The sequence below is a fragment of the Phyllobates terribilis genome, unplaced genomic scaffold (genome assembly GCF_046119375.1).
Source record: "Phyllobates terribilis strain yellow unplaced genomic scaffold, ASM4611937v1 Scaffold_117__1_contigs__length_5270597, whole genome shotgun sequence".
Classification (NCBI taxonomy): domain Eukaryota; kingdom Metazoa; phylum Chordata; class Amphibia; order Anura; family Dendrobatidae; genus Phyllobates; species Phyllobates terribilis.
This window is the reverse complement of record NW_027362877.1, coordinates 311,656-336,339: the sequence shown is the minus strand read 5'-3', so window position 1 is coordinate 336,339 and position 24,684 is coordinate 311,656. Positions and strand designations below refer to the sequence as shown.

Here is a 24,684-nt window from a genome sequence, read left to right as displayed (position 1 = left end):
TAATAAACCCTATAATATCCGACATCTCATTAGTTGTAGCTCCACACGTCATTGACACCATACAATGTGAAGCTTGTCTGCTGCAATATGTGGGGGGCACGGTCAGACCCTTACATCACCGCATTGGGGGACACGTTAGGGACGTTCTTGGCCCCACAACACGTAATACATCTGCAGCATCACAACATCTCATACAACACAATAGGAATTAATCACTTTACAGTTGTGGGTATTGAATATGTCACCAGACCAGCTAAGGGGGGAGATTGGTATAAAAAGTACACCCCCGAGAAGCCTTGTGGATTCTGGAATTGGCCTCCAGATTCCCCAGTGATATGAATCTTCGTTCAGACCTTGTATCCATTTACTGAATTGTATTTTTTCCTCTTTTATAGTAATTATACATAATATACACATTATAGATGCAGACACTTCATTCTTCTATTGCACGGATGCTTTTTGTTGTGGACATATGATCATCCATAGGGGTAATGTAGACATACTTGCACATGTCCATTTGGGGCTGGGGGTCTCCGCTGTGCATTAGACCCTATGATGTGTATAAGAAGCCGGTTACTGGTGATTTATTATGTCATGAAGAAGAACTGAACACAAATACCAGGTAGAAACGCAGAGATGTTTTGCTCCTATCTGTTTTTTAATGTTTCTATGATTTTAATTTGATTTGTTCAATAAAAGTTTTTGGTTTTATTCACACTGGAAAACAAGTGCTGGATTATCAGTAACTTTCTTTGTCCCGTCCATTCCTTCCCAACTGTGATTTTTCATCCAAGCATTGAGAGATGAGCTGAAAGCAGACATATTTTTCTATAGAGGAATGGCAGACATGGGTGTTGTCCACATAGAAAGCCTCTCCTAAATCCCATACACAAAAAAGCCGCCCTACAATCTGCCAGGACACATGCGGAAACATATGAAGCCTCCTGGGACTTTATACTCTGGAGTGATCAGACCAAGATAAAGGTTTTTTTTGGAACTGATGGCTTCAAAACTGTATAACATTGAAGAGGTGAGGAATACAATGAGAACGCATGGTGTCTACAGTGAGACCTGGTGGTGGCCGTGTCCTTATGTGGGGCTGCATGAGGAGCTACATTTCATTGATGGGATCTTGAATTCACAGATGTTCTGCTCTGTAGTGACAGAAAAGATGCTGCCATCACTCTGTTCCCTTGGTAGGCCACTGCTGCATTTCTGAAGAACAGGGTGACAGTGATTCAGTGGCCAAGTGTCTCCTGATCTGAACCCAACCAAACACCTATGGGGGATTCTGAAGAGACAAGTTGTCATCGCTCCATCCAGCATCCAGGCTCTAAGAGCTTGTTATCGAAAGAGAGATAAAAGATAGATGTAGTATTGTCACTAACTTGTTCATTCCAGGCCTAGAAAACTTGGTGCCGTCCTTTAAAATTATCGAGGCCATACAAAATAATAGATGTAGTAGCTTTTGATGTGGGGTGTACTCATTTTTGCATCAACTAATTTGAGTAAAACTGAAGATTTTGTAATGATAGTTATATTATTACCTTTACTTTCATGTTTTGATTACAAAAAAATGTTCTATGAAACTTAGTGTTGGCAAAATTGTAGAAATTGATCTTGTGTTCAGTGAGCTATTAAACAAAATCTTACTCATCAAAGGGGGTGTACTCATTTATGCTGAACAATGTTTATTAAACTTTATAAAACACAGTGAACATAATTACACTTTCTTTCCCGTATGACTTCTCTCATGTTTTACAAGGTGTGATTTATGTATAAAAGATTTCCCACATTCTCAACATGAATACGGCTTCTCTCCTGTATGACTTCTTTGATGTCTAATAAGATGCGATTTATATATAAAACATTTCGCACATTCTGAACAAGAAAATGGCTTCTCTCCTGTATGAATTATCTTATGAGCAGAAAGATTTGATTTACGCATAAAACATTTCCCACATTCTGGACATGAATACGGCTTCTCTCCTGTGTGAATTCTTTGATGTTTAACAAGGTATGATATACTTCCAAAACATTTCCCACATTCCGAACATGAAAATGGCTTCTCTCCTGTGTGAATTTTCTCGTGTGTCACAAGATTTGATTTCTCTGTAAAGCATTTCCCACATTCTGAACATGAATATGGGTTCTCTCCTGTGTGAATTCTCTGATGTTTAACAAGTTGTGATTTATCTGGAAAGCACCTTCTACATTGTAAACATGAAAAAGGTTTTTCCCCGGTGTGAATTCTTAGATGTTTAACAAGGTTTGATTTACTACTAAACCATTTCCCACATTCCGAACATGAAAATGGCTTCTCTCCTGTATGAATTCTCTGATGTGTAATAAGACTCAAGTTATTCGTGAACGACTTTCCACATTCTGAACATGAATACGGCTTTTCTCCTGTGTGAATTCTCTGATGTTTAACAAGTTGTGATTTATCTGGAAAGCACCTTCTACATTGTAAACATGAAAAAGGTTTTTCCCCGGTGTGAATTCTTAGATGTTTAACAAGGTTTGATTTACTACTAAACCATTTCCCACATTCCGAACATGAAAATGGCTTCTCTCCTGTATGAATTCTCTCATGTATAACAAATTGTGATTTATATGTAAAGCATTTCCCACATTCTGAACAGGAGTATGGCTTTTTACCTTTGTGTTTTCTGAGTGTTATAAAATCTGAGCTTTTTGTAAATTTCTTGTCACACTGAAATCTTGAATCCACTCTGCCCCCTGGACTTTTGGTAATAATGTGAGATTGCTCAGGAGATGATTCCTCATGATTAGGATTATAAGAAAGTGAAGTGCTGTGAAGTCCAGGAGGTGCAGGAAGGGTGATGAGGTTTTCTCCATTAGAGTGCTTCATGATATCTTCTTTTTTACAATTTAGTGATGAACCGTTATTCTCACAAGGATTTCCTATCAGGATGAAAGATAAATTAGATGTGAGTTTTTTCTTCAACACAAAAGAGATTTCTGAATGTATTTTCTGGAGCTCACAATGAAGACCCTCGTCAGTGAAAGTACCGGGAATAAGGAAGACAACTACATGCCATAACATTAACACAATGACGGGTAAAGTGAATGACACTTATAAACTGGTGACATTGGCACAAGTCAGGGGTGGCAGAGATTAGACAGCAAATAGTTCTTTAAGTGGTAATTACTGATGACCGGTTCCCTTAATGTACCTCCGGTGCCATTTCACTCTCAAGCTTCGTATCTTGCCCTCAGTATAAAAGTGTCCACGTAATTAAAGAAGTTGTCCACTACTATTAAAAATGCCCCCAATGTAATTAACCCGTTGAGAGAAGATTTTTTTAATTACCTTGCTTTGTCTTTATTGGCTGTGAGCGGCGCTATCGCTGGCCACTCACCGGCATCACGCGACCCCCGGCCTCAGCCGGCTCTTGCTTCCCCTGATGTCACGTCAAGTGAGGCGTGACTTGGTGATGCGATCCCCGCGGTGGATGCCGGGCTGTGGGTGGGGTTTCACCGTGCGTCACATCCAGCATCCACCGCGCACTTTCCCAATGAATGCAAGGTAATTGTGATTCACAAAATGTTATACAATTGAACAGTGAAGAAAAAAAAATTAAATTTTTACCACTATAATGTTGTTTTAGCCCCAGATTTTACATTTTCACAAGGGAAAATGGGTAAAAATGACCACATAATTTTATACAATTTCTGCTGAACGGGGCAATACCCCATATGTGTCTGTACTGTACTGCTTAGCCACATGGCGAGACTCCGGAGGGACGGAGCAATATTTGACTCTTGGAGAACAAACTTTAGTAGAACAGTTTGCAGACTCCATATACAGAGCCCCAAAGTGGCAGAAGAGCAGAATCCCCCCTCAAGTGACACCAGTTTGCAAATTACACCCTATGGAAATTTATCTACAGGTGTAGAATTTGACTCCATGGGTGCTTTCCAGAAACGAGCAGTAATGGATGTTGTGAAGTGAAAATGCAAATATTCCCTTATAGTGGCCAGTACATTGTAGTGTCCGGTACATTGTAGTGCCCTTACGTTGTAGCGCCCAGTACATGATTCCCAGCTAGTGCTTTCTGGAGAAATAAATTGCCTCTCCCCGCTACAGTAATGCCAAACATGTGGATGCTAACTGCACACTGTGGGTCCCAGGAGGAGGGGGCATTTGGATTTGGGAGCCCAGATGTCACTGGATTTCTTTAAGTGGGAGCCAAGTCACTTTCCAGAGCCTTTGTGCTACCAGTAATATGGACACCCCCTATATTACCGTTTACAGATGATGAACCTGAGTGGGGACTTGATTTTCTGTGGGTTGAGTAGAGGCTCTTAATGGTGGCATTTTGGGGTACAGAACATTTTGGATCATATTTATCCTGTGCTGTACGCTGAACACTTACAGTGGGTACGGAAAGTATTCAGACCTCTTTAAATTTTTCACTCTGTTTCATTGCAGCCATTTGGTAAATTCTAAAAAGTTCATTTATTTTTCTCATTAAAGTCCACTCTGTAGACATTTTTGCAAATTTATTAAAAAAGAAAAACTGAAATATCACATGGTCATAAGTATTCAGACCCTTTTCTTAGACACTCATATTTAAGTCACATGCTGTCCATTTCCTTGTGATCCTCCATGAGATGGTTCTACTCCTTCATTGGAGTCCAGCTGTGTTTAATTAAACTTATAGGACTTGATTTGGAAAGACACACACCTGTCTATAGACCTCACAGCTCACAGTGCATGTCAGACCAAATGAGAATCATGAGCTCAAAGGAACTGCCCAAGGAGCTCAGAGACAGAATTGTGGAAAGGCACAGATCTGGCCAAGGTTACAAAAGAATTTCTGCATTACTCAAGGTTCCTAACAGAACAGTGGCCTTCATAATCCTTAAATGGAAGAAGTTTGGGACCACCAGAAGTCTTCCTAGACCTGGCCGTCCAGCCAAACTGAGCAATCGTGGGAGAAGAGCCTTGGTAGGAGAGGTAAAGAAAAACCCCAAGATCACTGTGGCTGAGCTCCAGCGGAGTAGTAGGGAGAAGGGAGAAAGCTCACAAAAGTCAACGATCACTGCTGCCCTCCACGAGTCGGGCCTTTATGGCAGAGTGGCCAGATGGAAGGATCTACTCAGTGCAAGACATATGAAAGCCCGCATAGAGTTTGCTCAACAACACATGAAGGACTCACAGACTATGAGAAATAAGATTCTCTGATCTGATGAGACGAAGATAGAACTTTTTGGTGATAATTCTAAGCGGTATGTGTGGAGAAAACCTGGCACTGCTCATGACCTGCCCAATACAATCCCTACAGTGAAACATGGTGGTGGCAGCATCATACTATGGGGGTATTTTTCAGCTGCAGGGACAGGACGACTGGTTGCAATTGAAGGAAACATGAATGCAGCCAAGTACAGAGATATCCTGGATGAAAACCTCTTCTAGAGTGCTCTGGATCTCAGACTTGGCCGAAGGTTCATCTTCCAACAAGACAGTAACCCTAAGCACACAGCTAAAATGACAAAGGAGTGGCTTCAGAACAACTCTGTGACCATTCATGACTGGCCCAGCCAGAACCCTGACCTAAACCCAATTGAGCATCTCTGGAGAGTCCTGAAAATGTCTGTCCACCAACGTTCACCATCCAACCTGACGGAACTGGAGAGGATCTGCAAGGAAGAATGGCAGAGGATCTCTAAATCCAGGGGTGAAAAACTTGTTGCATCATTCCCAAGAAGACTCATGGCTGTACTAGCTCAAAAGGGGCTTCTACTCAATACTGAGCAAAGGGTCTGAATACTTATGACCATGTGATATTTCAGTTTTTCTTTTTTAATAAATTTGCAAAAATTTCTACATTTCTGCTTTTTTTTCAGTCAAGATGGGGTGCAGAGTGTACTATAATGAGAAAAAAATGAACTTTTTAGAACTTACCGAATAGCTGCAATGAAACAAAGAGTGAAAAATGTAAAGGGGCCTGAATACTTTCCGTACCCACTGTACATCGGGGTTTCCATCTAAATCTACAAAATACATGATTCAGATGACACCCCCGAGGGATCCATTCAGAATAATGAGGCAGCAGAGTTACACCGGACTCCGTCTAGCCTCCGGTCGACTGCGCTTTTATGCACGCTGAAAAAGATGGACATCACTGGATCATAGGCCAGACGGCGTCCACAGCGCCTCATTATACGGAATCTTCCCCCGGGGTTCTGTCCGAATCGCAAGCGCAGTCATTTATATGGCAGCATGAGACTTGTTTAAGAATAATATGAAAGTAAAAGATGGAAGTAATATTAAAAAACACAATTAGGAAAATTAAAAATGTGCTTATTAAATCATTAAGAAGAGGTGTGAATGCGGCCCAGTTATTCATCGGTGCGCAACCGGACTCTGTACAAGAGCAGCCGCGCCATCACCGGACGCTTCTGCTGTGATGTGACGGCGGATAAAGCTTCACTGCACCGGAGACTTCATACAATATCACACACCGGTCATCGTCAGGCACCGCTAATCATAGTCACATGCCAATCATCATCATCATACGCCAGTCATCACCATCACACGCCGCTAATCATAGTCACATGCCAATCATCATCATCATACGCCAGTCATCATCATCACACGCCACTAATCATAGTCACATGCCAATCATCATCGTCATACGCCAGTCATCATCATCACACGCCGCTAATCATAGTCACATGCCAATCATCATCGTCATACGCCAGTCATCATCATCACACGCCGCTAATCATAGTCACATGCCAATCATCATCATCACACGCTGCTAATCATAATCACATGCCAATCATCATCATCACACGCCGCTAATCATAGTCACATGCCAATCATCATCATCACACGCCGCTAATCATAATCACATGCCAATCATCATCGTCATACGCCAGTCATCATAATCACACGCCGCTAATCATAATCACATGCCAATCATCATTGTCATACGCCAGTCATCATCATCACACGCCACTAATCATAGTCACATGCCAATCATCATCGTCATACGCCAGTCATCATCATCACACGCCGCTAATCATAGTCACATGCCAATCATCATCGTCATACACCAGTCATCATCATCACACGCCGCTAATCATAATCACATGCCAATCATCATCGTCATACGCCAGTCATCATCATCACACGCCGCTAATCATAGTCACATGCCAATCATCATCGTCATACGCCAGTCATCATCATCACACGCCGCTAATCATAGTCACATGCCAATCATCATCGTCATACGCCAGTCATCATCATCACACGCCGCTAATCATAATCACATGCCAGTCATCATCATCATACGCCAGTCATCATCATCACACGCCGCTAATCATAATCACATGCCAATCATCATTGTCATACGCCAGTCATCATCATCACACGCCACTAATCATAGTCACATGCCAATCATCATCGTCATACGCCAGTCATCATCATCACACGCCACTAATCATAGTCACATGCCAATCATCATCGTCATACGCCAGTCATCATCATCACACGCCACTAATCATAGTCACATGCCAATCATCATCGTCATACGCCAGTCATCATCATCACACGCCGCTAATCATAGTCACATGCCAATCATCATCGTCATACGCCAGTCATCATCATCACACGCCGCTAATCATAGTCACATGCTAATCATCATCATCACACGCCGCTAATCATAGTCACATGCCAATCATCATCATCATACGCCAGTCATCATCATCACACGCCACTAATCATAGTCACATGCCAGTCATCATCGTCATACGCCAGTCATCATCATCACACGCCGCTAATCATAGTCACATGCCAATCATCATCGTCATACGCCAGTCATCATCATCACACGCCGCTAATCATAAGTCACATGCTAATCATCATCATCACACGCCGCTAATCATAGTCACATGCCAATCATCATCGTCATACGCCAGTCATCATCATCACACGCCGCTAATCATAGTCACATGCCAATCATCATCGTCATACGCCAGTCATCATCATCACACGCCGCTAATCATAGTCACATGCCAATCATCATCATCATACGCCAGTCATCATCATCACACGCCACTAATCATAGTCACATGCCAGTCATCATCGTCATACGCCGGTCATCATCATCATCATCACACGCTGGTCATTATTACACACCTGTGGAAACTTCTACAGGAATCTCCTCCTTCCCGTCACTCACACACGGCTGATCCCCCCTCGTCATCGCTTCTTCTTCTGTCTCGTCCTTCACTTTATTCTTAGTCGGATCTTCCTCCTGATATATCAGATGTAACAATCAGCACAATACAAGAAACCACCAAAATCTGTGACATCTATGACCTCGATCAGAAATGTCCCCCCATATACAGATCCGGTACAGGGCTCAGCACCGTCTACCTGATGACTCTCCGGGATGTTGTGATTCTCCTCTGGACAGTCCTGGGAATACAGAGGACGGGGACATCTCTCTGGTGGATTTCTTTCCATGAGTCCATCTGTAGGAGACACACAGTGACAGAATACAGTGACATGTAAAAGTTTGGGCACCAATGGTCAAAATTACTGTTATTGTGAACAGTTAAGTCGAAGATGAAATAATCTCTAAACGGCCTAAAGTTACAGATGACATTTCCTTTGTATTTTAGGCAAAACAATAAATAATAAATTATATATATTTTCATCTTTTACATTTAAAAAAAAATTCAATAAGGAAAAATGGGCAAATGCAAAAGTTTTGGCACCCGGCAAGGTTAGTACCTAGTAGCGCCCCCTTTTGAAAGCATCACAGCTTGTAAATGCTTTTTGTAGCCAGACAATAGTCTTTCAATTCTTGTTTGAGGGATTTTCATTCATTCATTCATTCTTCCTTGGAGAATTCTTCCAGTTCCGTGAGATTCTTTTGTCGTCTTGCATCGTCTGCTATTTTGAGGTCTAGCCACAGATTTTCAATGATGTTCAATCAAATCAGGGGACTATGAGGGCTATTGTAAAACCATCAGCTTGCGCCTTTTGACGTGTGTTTAGTATCATTATCATTTGCCATCCTCTTTTCACCTCCAGCTTTTTTGCAGATGGTGTTATGTTTGTATCAAGAATTTGCTGAAATGTCATGGAATCCATTCTTCCCTCTACCCATTCCCTGTGCCATTGGCTGCAACACTACCCCAAAGCATGATTGATCCACCACCATGCTTAATGGTTGGCGAGATGTTCTTTTCCTAAAATTCTGTGCCCTTTTTTCTCCACACAACTTTGATCATTGCTCTATTTTAACCTCATCGGTCCACAAGACTTGTTTACAAAATGCATCAGACCTTCTTAGATGTACTTTTGCATACTTCTGACGCTGAATTTCATGGTGAGGTCGCAGGAGAGGTTTTCTTCTGATGACTCTTCCATGAAGGCCATATTTGTGCAGGTGTCTCTGAAGAGTACAACAATGTACCATGACTCCATAGTCTGCTAAATCTTTCTGAACGTCTTTTGCAGTCAGGCGGGGGTTCTGACTTGCCTCTCTAGCAATCCTACTGAAAATTTGCTTGGTCTTCCAGACCTTATCTTTACCTCCACTGTTTCTGTTAACTGCCATTTCTTTATTACATTTTGAACCGAAGAAAGGGCAACTTGAAAACGCTTTGTTCATAGCCTTCTCCTGCTTTGTGGGCCTCCACCATTTTCAGAGTGCTAGACAGCGGATACCTTGGTTGATGAAATCGGTCTTGTGGTTCTTGTGTAATCTTTACTTTCAGTTTGGAGATAATGATATGCTCGTGCTCCGGTGCAGCCTATGGGGGGCGCTCTATCTGGGTTTCTGCTTACATATTCATCTGTATGCTCTTATGACAGCTCACTTATCGTTCACTGACCTGCCTCCTATTTTACATAATGCATCTAGTAGTGCGTGGCTAGGTAAAATAGGAGGCAGGTCAGTGAAGGCACAGTGAGCTGCCATAAGAGCATACAGGTGAATATGTAATCAGAGCACCAGATATAGCGCCCCCCACAGGTCGCCCTGGAGCACAGGCATATCATTATCTCCAAACTGAAAGTAAAGATTACACAAGAACCACAGGACATCAAAAAAGGTATCATTTTAATCAGTGTAATGTCGCCCACCTGTCAGTCTATGTAGTTTGCTAAGCACAATCCTGCTGACAGATGCGCTTTAAGTACATAATGTGGAATATCTCCTGAAAAAAATGAATAAAGTGAAACAGGTTTTTTTGTATAGACTCATGTTAAATACAAAAGAGCAAATGATAATTTAAAACAAAAAACAATGGGAGGGAAAAATAGAAAAATCTAAAGCTTTCTGTGTCACTGGTATTTCCACCTTTACCTTAATTTAGTATGGAAACACATTTTTACTCGCCTGTGGTAAATCACAAAATAGATTCTCCTGTGATTGTCAGTGCCCATGTGACAAGAATTAGCCAATGAATGATGACTTCAGTGTTTTAAAAAGCCACATGGTAGGCCCTGTTCCTTTGTCACAATGGATTAGACAAAGGAGCTGCTTGAGGACATCAGAACTCCTATTAGCAAACACAAGACTTCCAAAGGGTAGAAGGCCATCTCCAAAAACCTTGGTATCCCAGTTTCAACAGTGCGCAATGTCATTAATAAGTTTGCCAAGCATGGAACCGTCAAGAACCTCCCTGGAAAGAGGAAAATTGGCAAAAGAGGTCTTCGAAGATTGGTGGAAATAGTGGAAAAAAAAAACATCACGTCAAACATCCAAAGACCTGAAGGCCAACCTGGAATAGTCTGGGGTAATGGTTTCAAAAAGTACCATACGCCGCACACTAAACCAAGCACAGCTTTATGTCCGAAGGCCAAGGAAGAAACCATTGCTGAATAAAAGACATAAAAAGGAACGACTGATCTTTGCCAAAGAGTACCTTGACAAGCCTCAATCCTTCTGGGAAAATGTTCTGTGGACAGATGAAACAAAAATAGAGCTTTTTGGCAATACAAAGAAACAGTTTGTTTACAGACGACGCAATGAAGGTTATATAAGGAAAGAAAACCTTACCAACACTTAAGCATGGTGGAGTATCCACAACGCTGTGGGGTTGCATTGCAGCATCTGGTACTGGAGGCCTTGACCATATCACAGGAATCATGAAATCAGAGAATTATCAAGAGGTTTTAGAGCGAAATGTCCTACCCAGTGAAAGAAAATGTAGTTTGAGTCAAAGATCATGGGTCCTCCAGCAAGACAATGACCCAAAGCACACATCCAAAAGTACACAGGAATGGTTGAAAAAGAAAAAACATGGACTGTTTTATAATGGTCAGCAACGAGTCCAGACCTCAATACCACTGAAAATCTTTGGGGTGAGCTGAAATCTGCCGTTGGGAAAAAGAACCTGCAAACACTCAAGAGCTCGAACAAACTGCAAAGGAAAAGTGGGAGAAAATCCCAGCTGAGAAGAGCAAGAAGCTTATAGATGGCTACAAGAAACGTGTGGAGGCCGTCAGCAATGCCAAAGGGTGGGCAACCAAGTATTAATTACTTGAAGAACAGAGGGGAATGGGGTAAAGGAATAGTCCGCTCACCCAACGTTGATTAGCAGTCTTCATCCAGTCTCGGACGTGGAGACAAACAGCAGAAAATAGAATAGAATATCTATGGATCTCTTTTGGTGACTTGCTACTACAGTTTCTAATGTGATCAATAAACTTTGCTTTTTATATTTTTGGCTACCGCTGGAGGAGGTTCTTGTTTTTCTGCCAAGTATTAATTAGGGGTTTAGGGGGGCCTTTATTGCTGCACATGCTGTTTATTCGGTTTCTTCTTTGAAATTGCCACAAGGAGGTTAAACAATGTTCTATTGTTGTATTACTTTGGACCACCAATTAAAAAATCCTAAGGATATACTGTAACTTTCATTATTTCTGGAGATATTGTACAGGCCATGAAATAAATGAAGGGATGCCAATAATGGTGATCAGCAGTGCACAGAAGCCCAGTCACTGAGCAGCGGGAGAAGCAGGTCCTCCGAGCCGTCACCACATGGATTATAGGAGGACTCCCAACACAGATTTATGTCATAGTCACAGGATAATGAATAAGGGACACATGCCGATTCCCCATGGGGGGTCGTCTGAGGAGTTTTTTCCTTCTGAGAACTAGAAATAAGTAAACCTCCGGCTATTTAACCTCTTTATTGTTGAAAATAATAGCACCCGAGGAGTCTATGTGAGGGGGTCCCGGTATGAGCCCATCGGGGTCTTCACTTTATAGTTATTTTCAGATGGGATGACCGAAAAACATCTGTTCTAATAAAATATACATTTTCCTATAAAGTATTTAATCCCTTCCCAATATCCAGCATCTACCTGTAACGGCAGCGATCGGCGCTTAAACTCTGACCTTTGCGATTAACCCCATGAATACATAGTTATATAGGTGTAAATAAGACTCAGGTCCATCAAGTCCAACCGGTCTCCACAAGTTCTACATTCTTTTTCAATTATTTTAACCTACAATGACATTCACTTTGAGAAAATCATCCGGCCCTTCTATAAACGCCATTTCTCTTGATTTAACAAATCTAATCGTCTGGAATAACTGAGAAGAAAAGCTGTATTGTCACAGGTAATACATTGGGATCACAGGTTTTTATCCCTGTATTACAGTCGTGAGGCAGTGAGGGGGATTATATGCGGGGGACGGTATGTATCCCCCAGGATGCTCATAGAGGCACATTGAACCCGCTGGAGTGCACTGGAGTCACAGAAACACCTGTGGCTGCAGAGCAAAATAAAAGGAAAGTTTGGACTTGGTGAAACTATTTGACCAAGTTGGATTTAAGAAAACCCAGCGTGGGCTTTTATTTTGGGAGTGATCTGCAGGTGGCAGTGGGGCGGTCCACTCCCTCCTGCCGAGTCTTACAAGTGGCTCATGGCCACAGAATCCATTAAAAAACCTTCAGCAAAGGTTTGGGTGTGTCAGTGGTTTGTTTGCTAAGCTGCAGAGCAGGAGGCGCTGTACAATGCAAGCCTGGGTGAAGGTACAACAAAGGCCTGTGAAGGCAACGTAACTGGCGCACCCGAGTGAAACGGCGGCAGGTTTACACGGACTGTTTGGATCACCCGGCTGCGATCCGGAGGACATTGTGCAAATAAAGACATTTAAAGTTGAACTTTCCTTGGGTCACCGCCCCATTACAATATGGTGGAGAATGCGGGCAGTGTGAACTGAGGCATACCCCAAAACCAGCATGTCTGTGATCAAGTCTGCAAAGCTACAGCTCAAGCCTGCTGACAAGCAGGAGCTACTAAAGCAGTTAGTACTCACCCAGCAGCACCAGCATCTCCAGAGGCAACAGCAGGATCAGCAACAGCAGCGCACTAATGACTTAATCGTGCAGCAGATTGCGGCTCGGCGAGAGACGCCACCAGCACCGACCCCGGAAAGTTGTGAGGTCCGGGACAAGGTCCGCTCAGTCTTGAGGAAGCCGAGTCCGGAGGATGACGTAGAAGCCTTCCTCACCATCTACATGCACACCACGGAGTGGGAGAACCTGCCAACTTCCCAGTGGGCTGACGTGGTGGCTCAGTTTCTGATAGACGATGCGCAGAAGGCCTACTTTGGCCTGAGTTGCGATGATGGCCAGGACTATGGGAAGCTGAGATGTGAGATCCTTGCCCTACTGGGAGTTAATACATATTTGAGAACCCAACGGGTGTTTTCATGGACCTTTGTGGAGGCCGGGACCGCCAGGTCTCAGGCATATGACTTGCTGCAGCTAGTTAAAAGGTGGCTCCAGCCTGAGACTTTGACTCTGGCCCAGATGGTGGAGAGGATCATGGGTGATCGGCTAGAGAGAACTCTGCCAGCAGCTATACAGAGTTGGGTGTGGCAAGGGGACTCGGGCACTTTAGACCAGGTGGTTAGCCTGATCGGGCGGTGCACGGCCACTCAGGACTTCATACGGGACTCTGCCCCACTGCGACTATCACGCCGGACTCTGCAAGCCCAGGAGCCGGTGAAACGGTTGCGTCCCTCTGCTGGGGACTGTGGGTTCACGCGCAGAGTCTCAATGTATGCCCAGACAGTCTGCACCGTGACTGCAGACGATGCGGGCAGCAAAACCCAATTGTGCCAGGTACTCATCAAAGGGTACCAGAAGGAGGCTCTCTTGGACTCAGGGAGCCTAGTGACTCTGGTCCATGGGTCACTGGATGCCAAGGAGAACCCCAGTGGACGGAGGTTACTTTTTCCACCCCGTGTGGGGAGATGAAACATGTGGTGGGAGTGGTCAAGACCCTTCCTGATCGGACTGTTTTGGGAAGATACTTGCCCCTGTACTGATCCCACTCTAGCCAGCACACGAGAAAGGGTGGTAGAAATAAATGGGGTGCCTCAACAACCAGGTGCAGAGGTGGTTTTCCCGCGCATGGCTGTCAACCAGGATCTATTATATAGAGTTGATAAAATCTGGGATGAAGTGGTGGAATAGCTGGCAGTACTACAGTCGTACCGCTGGGCGGTGCTGGAGATGGCTCACACACAAACACACACACGCACACAAACACACGCTGGGTGGACACCTAGGGGTGAAAAAAAAACGCAAGAACATATTTTGCAGCGGTTCTTTTGGCCCAGGATTTATGCCGAGGTACAGAGGCATTGTGAGTCGTGTCCCAAGTGTCAACTTACCACACCCACTGCAAATTTCCGGACTCCATTGGTACCTCTACCCATTATAGGAGGTACCTTTTCAGCGGATTGCGATGAATCTGGTGTGGCCTATAGTAAAATCTTCCCGTGGCCACCAACATATTTTGGTGGTAGTAGATTATGCCACCCGTTACCCGGAGGCAATATGTATCCCCTGCGAGCTGTTTGCCATGTTCTGCCGCCTTGGGCTACCCAAGGAGATCAAGTGGCAAGGGCCAAATGAAGTCCGGGAAAAGGTGGGGGAGGTGAATTACCGAGTGTACCAGCCCGGAAAGAGAAAACCGGAACAACTGTATCATGTGAACCTGCTAAAAGCCTGGAAAGTCCGGGAATGTTTGATTATGGATGAGACGCCAGTCGTACCGTCTGGGAACCCTCTGACACCGGCCAGGGACGAGGTCGGGTGTGAGGTTAAGATAAGTGATGCTCTCACTAAACAGCAGCGATGGGAGGCTCGGAATTTGATGCAGCAGAATACAGACGTATTCTCAGTATTGCCTGGGCATGCATCTGTGATCCGACATGACACTGTCACCGAGCCCCGAGTAAGGGTACGAGTGAAACCGTACTGTGTACCAGAAGCCCGTAGGCAAGCCATCGCGGCTGAGGTAAAACAAATGCTCCAGTTAGGAGTCATTGAGGAATCTAGGAGTGAATGGGCTAGCCCCATTGTTCCGATTCCGAAGCCTGATGGATCATTACGGTTTTGTAACGACTTCAAAGAATTGAATGAAGTGTCAAAATTTGACCTTTATCCAATGCCCCGGGTGGACGAGCTTATCTAGAGACTGGGGTAGGCCCAGAACTTCACCACGCTTAATCTCACCAAGGGTTACTGGCAGGTGCCTCTGACAGAATCGGCGAAAGAAAAGACCACCTTTATAACACCGGAGGGTCTATCACTATGTCATCTTGCCTTTTAGATTACATGGGGCCCCGGCTACATTCCAGAGGTTGATGGACATAGTATTGCAGCCTCATCAGAAGTACGCGTCAGCATATTTAGATAATATCATCATCTTTAATACTAACTAGCAGACCCACCTGTCCCAGGTACAAGCGTTGCTGGATTCACACAGAGTCGCAGGAATAACAGTGAACCACAAAAAAATGTGCGATAGGTCTCGAAGCCCGGTACTTGGGGTACGTGATGGGCCGTGGGGTTATTAAACCCCAAATAAACAAGATTGAGGCCATTCAAAACTGGCCTAAGCCTTAGACTACTAAACAGGTAAGAGCGTTCCTTGACATTATTCGGTACTACCGATGGTTTATACCTAATTTTGCTGGGAGATCGGCACCCCTGACCAATCTCTTAAAGGGAAAGAGGTCGGCCATGGTTCGGTGGAACCCTCATGCGGAGGAAGCATTCCAATCCATGAAGTTGGCATTGTGCGGACAGCCGGTCCTCATCAGCCCCAACTTCAAGAAAAGCTTCATTGTGCAGACAGATGCCTCAGAGGTAGGCCTAGGAGCGGCAGTGTCGCAAGAGGTGAATGGAGATGAACATCCAGTCACCTACTTGAGCAGGAAACTTACCCCGGCAGAGAAAAATTATAGCGTAGTGGAGGAGTGCCTGGCCATTAAGTAGGCCTTGGAGTCCCTATGTTATTATTTGCTCGGGCGAGCTGTGAAGTTGCAAGGGAATGCAGATGCTCTGTCACGGGCACCCTGTATGGTGACAAGTGTTCAACCCCACAAGTTTGAACAGAGGGTGGGGGATATGCGAGGCAGTGAGGGGAATTATATGCGAGGGACCTGTGGTTGCAGAGCAAAATAAAAGTAAAGTTTTGGACTTGGTCAAACTATTTGACCAAGTTGGATTTAAGAAAACCTGGCATTGGTTTTTATTCTTGGAGTGAACTACAGGTGGCAGTGGGGCGGTCCACTCCCTCCAGTCGAGTCTTACAAGTGGCTCATGGTCACAGAATTCATTTAAAAACCTGCAGCAAAGGATTGGGTGTGTCATTGGTTTGTTTGCTAAGGAGGCTCTGTGCAATGCAAGCCTGGGTGAAGGCACAACACAGGCCTGTTAATGGCAACGTAACTGGCGCACCCCAGACTGAAACAGCGCGGCCATCTCCAACAGCAACAGGTTTACACGGACTGTTTGGATCATCTGGCTGCGATCCAGAGGGCATTTTGCAAATAAAGACATTTAAAGTAGAACTTTACTTGGGTCACTGCCTCATTACCGCACAGTGTGAACACCGCTGCACTACACAGTATATAAAGTAATCAGATGATAGACTCACATACCCTAAGGGACTAAAGAAAAAACATATAATCACCCATCCTCAATTATACAAAAGAAACCTCATCTGGTGTTGCCACATCTGTAAATATTAAATCTATAAAAATATTGAACCCATACGGTAAAAGCTGTGAAGGAAAAAGAAACAAATAAACTGAAAAAAAAAAACTGAAAGGCCACAATTGGCACACCTCTGTAAGAAGAAAGCTCTAAAAACTGATCCAAATGCTGAACGAGCATCAAAATGCACCAACAAATGCATTTATACACTGCTCAAAAAATAAAGGGAACACTTAAACAACAGAATATAACTCCAAGTAAATCAAACTTCTGTGAAATCAAACTGTCCACTTAGGAAGCAACACTGATTGACAATCAATTTCACATGCTGTTGTGCAAATGGAATAGACAATAGATGGAAATTATTGGCAATTATCAAGACCCCCTCAATAAAGGAGTGGTTCTGCAGGTGGGGACCACAGACCACATCTCAGTACCAATGCTTTCTGGCTGATGTTTTGGTCACTTTTGAATGTTGGTTGTGCTTTCACACTCGTGGTAGCATGAGATTTATTTTTTTGAGCAGTGTATATGTGGCACCCCAGGGGTCTGGTTTCCACAGTAACGGCAATGTTATATCTGAGAGCAGGTGGGAGGTCTCTTGGTCAGGGATCCTTTGCATGCCACACCTCCTGCCCAGTCCTGGAGTAGAAGAAGAACAGAAGTAGAGACAGAGAAGCAGCATAGGAAGAAACAACAGGAGCTCTGTGGGAGCAGTGTTACAAAGAGTCAGGGGCTGGCAGCTGCAGAGCTCGCCCTGACTGAGAAGTATCACTGGACCCGGAGTTCGAGGCTGTGGGGACTAATCTCTACCCAGCAGCAGAAACCGACCGGCAGGGGATTGCAGGTCCTCTGGCCCAGAAACCCGAAGGCACGGTCACAAGAGTGGGACCAGCACCGCCATCGTGGAGCGGAAGCCATTAGAAGGCCCCGAGTCACCGGCCATACGGGTGAGCACCACACGGTACACTCAGGGACGTGGGCTACTTATACCCGCCTCTAGCAAGGTAGCCAGAAGAGTATCGTTAGTTTGGGAGGCCTACAACTCCGCCTGGCCAGGGGAGATCCCATCTGCTCAAGGACTGACCAGGCCCCAATCGCTAGCCAGTACTCCGGGAGGGTCTATCTTTGTTACCAGTAAAGACCCTGAACTTCACCGTACCGTCTCCGAGTGGTTCCTGCTACCCCCATCATCCACGTCGGCTGCCCTGAGGCCATACCCCTCCCGTTGGGGGTTATACTACCACGCTGCACAATCCTACCACCGGCCTCAGCGGTCTGCCCTGCAGCAGCAGCTCTAAAGCTGCATTCAACGGGTGGCGTAGTCATCTAACATCACTGCTAATACAGCGCCACTTCAGCTGACTCCCTGGGCACGGACCGGGTCACCGCCACGAGACTACAACCCTCAACAGATCCGGCTCCGGGTAAGCTCCCGCATGCGCAACGCAGCGCGACACAGGCCCAGGGGCGCGTCAACTTTTGGCGTAGTCGGCAGGATTTCGTGCCCGCAACCACCGGGTACTGCGTGCCTGAAAAAGAGACTTTCAAAACTTACATGTGGTGAAGATTCCCGCCATCCGGCGCCATCTTCAGCCTTCTTCCCGCCATCGGTGAAGATTCCCGCCATCCGGCGCCATCTTCAGCCTTCTTCCCGCCATCCGTGGAGTTTTCCCGCCATTGGACGCCATCTTGAGGACGCCGCGCGGGAAGAAGAGGGGCGTGGACTCCGAGAGCGCGCGAGAACTGAAGCCCCGCCTCACGTCCGGACGTTGCGTAAGGTCCTGGAAGGAGCCCAGCAGACGCCGACGTCACAGGAGCGCGACGGAAGGTCCTCGACCCTGATGATCAACTGCGGAGCCGCGGCCTACGGAAGAGGATCATCGCCAGGTAGGCCACGGTCCGCCATGGGGGGAAGAGGACACCAGGAACGGACAGCAAGATGGCGGACCGGCAGCAGACTAAGCTGCCCAGCATCGGCAGCGCCCCAGCCGTCGCGGGCCCCGACCAGCACCAGGAGAAGACGCGTGACGCAGGAGCGGTCGCGGGAGCAGGTAAGAGGAGTCTCCCTGTCCCGGACGCTGCCAGCGTCAGCCTGCTCCCGGGCCCCCTGGTGGAGCCGCTGACCCCGGGCGCTGTAGACACCGATCTGCTCCAGCCCCCGCAACAAGCCCTGCGGCCGAGCCCTCCAGCCCTGGGCACTGCCGCCACCAGCCCGCGCCCAGGCCCAAAGTCGCACCCTCTGACCCCGGGCGTCATCAACGGCGACCCTTTCCACGCCCGGTCGCAAGGCCTGAGCTCCCCACGTGCAAAAGGACTGTACGCCCTCCACGTTCATCGGCTAACCGAGGAGGAGCTGCAGTACTACCAGTACGAGGAAAGCCAAGAGGACCCGGACGGGTCTGAAGACTACCCTCAGGAGGGAGCACAGAGAGGACACCGCTACTGAAGAGAAGTAGCATGAACAAAGAACTGTATATAGTTACCCGTCAGGGTATAAGAACTGTTGTGGGACTGTTTCCACTGAGAGTGTGGTCCCCGTTGGGACTGATACAGAACTGATAAAAATTGCCCCATCCCCTAAGTTACCTGGCCGAGGACTGAGAGCGGCCAACTCTTGTATAAAGTTTGCACTTTTGGTGAAATGGACACCTTGCTTTCTTCAAAGACTGCACCCGGTTGCGGACACGCCGTGACCATCTTTATGTGTTTTTTCTTATTGTATTTTTTATTGTTTATACCCTGTTATGTTTACAAAAGTATGTTTAGTCCCGGAGTACTAAATTTCACTAGGGGGGAATGTGGCACCCCAGGGGTCTGGTTTCCACAGTAACGGCAATGTTATGTCTGAGAGCAGGTGGGAGGTCTCTTGGTCAGGGATCCTTTGCATGCCACACCTCCTGCCCAGTCCTGGAGTAGAAGAAGAACAGAAGTAGAGACAGAGAAGCAGCATAGGAAGAAACAACAGGAGCTCTGTGGGAGCAGTGTTACAAAGAGTCAGGGGCTGGCAGCTGCAGAGCTCGCCCTGACTGAGAAGTATCACCGGACCCGGAGTCCGAGGCTGTGGGGACTAATCTCTACCCAGCAGCAGAAACCGACCGGCAGGGGATTGCAGGTCCTCTGGCCCAGAAACCCGAAGGCACGGTCACAAGAGTGGGACCAGCACCGCCATCGTGGAGCGGAAGCCATTAGAAGGCCCCGAGTCACCGGCCATACGGGTGAGCACCACACGGTACACTCAGGGACGTGGGCTACTTATACCCGCCTCTAGCAAGGTAGCCAGAAGAGTATCGTTAGTTTGGGAGGCCTACAACTCCGCCTGGCCAGGGGAAATCCCATCTGCTCAAGGACTGACCAGGCCCCAATCGCTAGCCAGTACTCCGGGAGGGTCTATCTTTGTTACCAGTAAAGACCCTGAACTTCACCGTACCGTCTCCGAGTGGTTCCTGCTACCCCCATCATCCACGTCGGCTGCCCTGAGGCCATACCCCTCCCGTTGGGGGTTATACTACCACGCTGCACAATCCTACCACCGGCCTCAGCGGTCTGCCCTGCAGCAGCAGCTCTAAAGCTGCATTCAACGAGTGGTGTAGTCATCTAACATCACTGCTAATACAGCGCCACTTCAGCTGACTCCCTGGGCACGGACCGGGTCACCGCCACGAGACTACAACCCTCAACAGATCCGGCTCCGGGTAAGCTCCCGCATGCGCAACGCAGCGCGACACAGGCCCAGGGGCGCGTCATATATACCAGTGATTAGCTGCAGAGCATTGCAAGTAACATGGAGATACAATGCAGATTTCAGAAGAGATAACAAGTAGCAGAGGAGTGAGATATTAATATCACGGGGGGAGGAAATGTGTAAGAGGGTGACCAGGACGGTCATGCGCCTCTTCCCTCTTTCTGCACATATTGCTGTACCCTGTGTTTATATATGAGTATGTATGTGACCTAATGTCTGATGTGTTAGTTATAGGGTGAGTATATATAGAGTATTAGATTAGGTGCTGCATGTTAGCAGACATTTCAATTCATATATATTCAGCTCTGGCTCAGAATAGCACGCGTGCTGGGTCACGCGTGCAACAGACTAAGTGCAATAGCTTAAAGTGCTTTTAATAAGCAGTTATACAATAGCAGTTGGACAGGGCAGGAGACAGGTAAGGTGCATAAGATATTCATACAAACATGCAGCTTCTTGGTCAGTTGTATTACATTATACATTGGTCAAACCATCCACTACCTCCATACAGCACTCAAAACATTCATACAAATCATTGCACCACCTGCTCTCTCTCTTTTTTCTCCTTCTCCTATTCACTGGCGACATCTCCCCCAACCCTGGGCCTCCCTGTGTGTAACAAACTAACTTACATTCACAATTTTTTCCTCTCTAATTCCCTTCACCTTCTGGCTATTACAAAAGTCTGGATCCAGCATTCAGACACCACCGCAGCTGCTGCTCTCTCATTTGGTGGGCTGAAATTTTCACATACGGCCAGACCTGAGAATAGACAAGGTGGAGATGTTGGTTTGCTCCTTTCACCACAATGTGCTTTCCAGGTCATCCCCCAGTTCGCTCACTAACATTTCCTTCCTTTGAAGTCCACATCGTCAGACTCTTCAAACCCTTCTCCCTGTGAGTGGCGGTTGTGTATCGCCCTCCAGGCTCCTCCCGCCAGTTCCTGGATCACTTTGCCACCTGGCTTCCTCACTTTCTATCCTGTGACATCCCCACCATCATCATGGGAGACTTTAACATCCCCATCAATGATCTCCTCTCCCAATCTGCCTCTCATAGGTTACTAACTCTCCTACACATGAAGACGGGAATACTCTGGACCTGGTTTTCTCCGGTCTATGCTCGAGCATGACTTTACTAACTCCCCTCTCCTGCTCTCGGACCACAACCATCTTTCCTTCTCTGTCAAGAACCGTCTACTCACCCGGGACACCCCCACTTAACACACTTATAGGAATACACGTACCATTAATACCCAGCAGCTTATGGACAATCTCCACACATCTTCAGCCCCCATCTCCTCCCTCTTCTGTCCAGACTTAGCATTGTCACACTACAATAATACACTGAAGAGCGCCATAGATGAAGCAGCACCTTCTACACGCAGAAAGACCCGACACAGACAACGGCAGCCCTGGCACACAATGCAAACACGCTTTCTTCAGCGTTGCTCTAGGTGCGCTGAGCGTCAGTGGAGAAAATCTCTTTTAGCAGAGGACTTCATCCATTATAAATTCATGTTCAAAAACTATAACTCTGCCCTTCATCTGGCCAAACAATCCTACTTCACCCCCCTCATCACTTCACTGCCCAACAATCCAAAACGACTTTTTGAAACCTTAAACTCCCTCCTGAAACCTAATGCACAGGCCCCCACCACCAACCTCAGCGGTGAGGATCTGGCCACATATTTCCTAGAAAAAATCAACCACATCCATCAGGACATCTCAGCCCAATCTCCTCAGTGCCTGGATCCCCTTCCCTGCCGCACTTCAAGCTTACTAGCCATCTTTGAGCCTGTTACATAAGAAGAAGTTACCCAGCTCCTCACTTCTTCTCAACCTGCAACCTGCAACAGTGACCCCATTCCTTCACATCTCCTGCAGTCCCTCTCACCGGAGGTCACCACTCACCTGACTAAAATATTTAACCTCTCTCTTTCTTCAGGTATCTTTCCCTCCTCATTTAAACATGCCATCATAACCCTTTACTTAAAAAGCCATCCCTGGACCAGAACTGCGCTGCTAACTACAGACCTGTCTCTAATCTTCCTTACATCTCTAAACTCCTGGAACGCCTGGTCCACTCCTGTCTAATCCGCTATCTCTCAGATAACTCTCTCCTCGACACTCTACAATCTGGTTTCCGCTCCTTACACTCCACTGAAACTGCCCTCACTAAAGTCTCTAATGATCTACTAACAGCTAAATCCAAAGGTCACTGCTCCCTGCTGATTCTCCTAGATCTCTCTGCCGCATTTGACACTGTGGATCACCAGCTCCTCCTTACTATGCTCCACTCTATAGGCCTCAAGGACACTGTTCTCTCCTGGTTCTCCTCCTACCTCTCTGACAGCTCCTTCAATGTATCTTTTGCTGGCTCCTCTTCCTCTCCTCGTCCCCTTGCTATCGGGGTCCCGCAGGGCTCAGTCCTAGGCCCCCTCCTCTTCTCTCTATACACTGCCCCTATTGGACAAACAATCAGCAGATTTGGGTTTCAGTATCATCTCTATGCTGAAGACACCCAATTATACACCTCTTCCCCTTACATCACCCCTACCCTAATACAAAACACCAAGGATTGTCTGTGTGCTGTCTCTAACATCACGTCCTCCCTCTATCTTAAACTGAATCTCTCTAAAACTGAACTTCTTATGTTTCTCCCCTCTACTAACCCAACTCTGCCTGACATTGAAATTACCTTGGAGGGTTCAACCATAACTCCCAGCAGCACGGCCGCTGCCTTGGGGTCATATTCGAAACTAACCTTTCCTTTACTCCCTATATCCGATCACTCACTCGCTCTTGTCACCTGCATCTTAAAAACATCTCCAGAATCCGACCTCTTCTCACCTTTGAAACTGCTAAAACTCTTACTGTCGCTCTTATTCACTCTCGTCTGGACTACTGCAACTCTCTTCTGATCGGTCTCACTCTTACCAAACTTTCTCCTCTCCAATCCATCCTGAATGCGGCAGCCAGGGTCGTATTTCTGTCCAGCCGCTTCACCGATGCCTCCATCTTGTGCCAGTCATTACACTGGTTGCCCATTCGCTACAGGGTCCAATATAAACTCATCGCTCTCACCAACAAAGCTCTCCACAGTTCTGTACCGCCTTATATCTCTTCTCTCATCTCTGCCTATCGCCCTACACGTGCCCTCCGTTCTACAAATGACCTAAGACTAACATCCCTCATAATCTGAACCTCGCACCTCCGTCTCCAAGACTTCACTCGTGCTGCGCCAGTTCTCTGGAATGCTCTACCCCAGACGATCCGACTGATGCCTAGCCCCCATGTCTTCAAGCGCGCTTTAAAAACCCATCTCTTTAAACAAGCCGACCACCTCAACTACTCAGTAAACCAACTTTCCCCTGTTCCCTCCTTCTAAATATTATTCAGAATCTGTTCCCTACTGTTCATCTGTCTTCACACCCTCCATGCACAAGATAACTGCACTCGATACTTGATTATTGCACTTATACATACGGGCTGATGACCGGATCATGCAGCTTTATATGAAAATCCCTATTTATTATAATTGTCAGACCTGAAATAACAAGCACTTTGCACCTATTGTGTCCCCCCATTCCCTTGTAGATTGTAAGCGTGCGAGCGGCCGGACCCTCGCTCCTAATGTAACTGTTTAAACTGTCTTACCTTGTATTGAATTTATTGTCTGTACCTGTCCCCGCTTAATTGTAAAGTGCTGCGGAATATGTTGGCGCTATATAAATAAAAATTATTATTATTACTAGGAATTGGGTACAGTGTAGGGGTGAACGCAATAGTTTAGGATAGAAACAGTTACTGTGTTCAGCAATAGCTGCAGAGCAGGAGGAGCCGGGGTAGTTACCAGGAGGTTTAGTGACTGCAGCAGGGGAGTAACGGGGAAGTCTGCCCAGCAACCGAAGG

At 46.3% G+C, this 24,684-nt stretch overlaps 1 pseudogene; it reads right to left on the bottom strand.

Moving 5' to 3' along the window:
* Positions 1-1,723: 1,723 nt before the first annotated feature.
* The window catches only part of LOC141201495 (uncharacterized), a 63,190-nt pseudogene continuing 40,229 nt past the window's right edge, over positions 1,724-24,684 (bottom strand).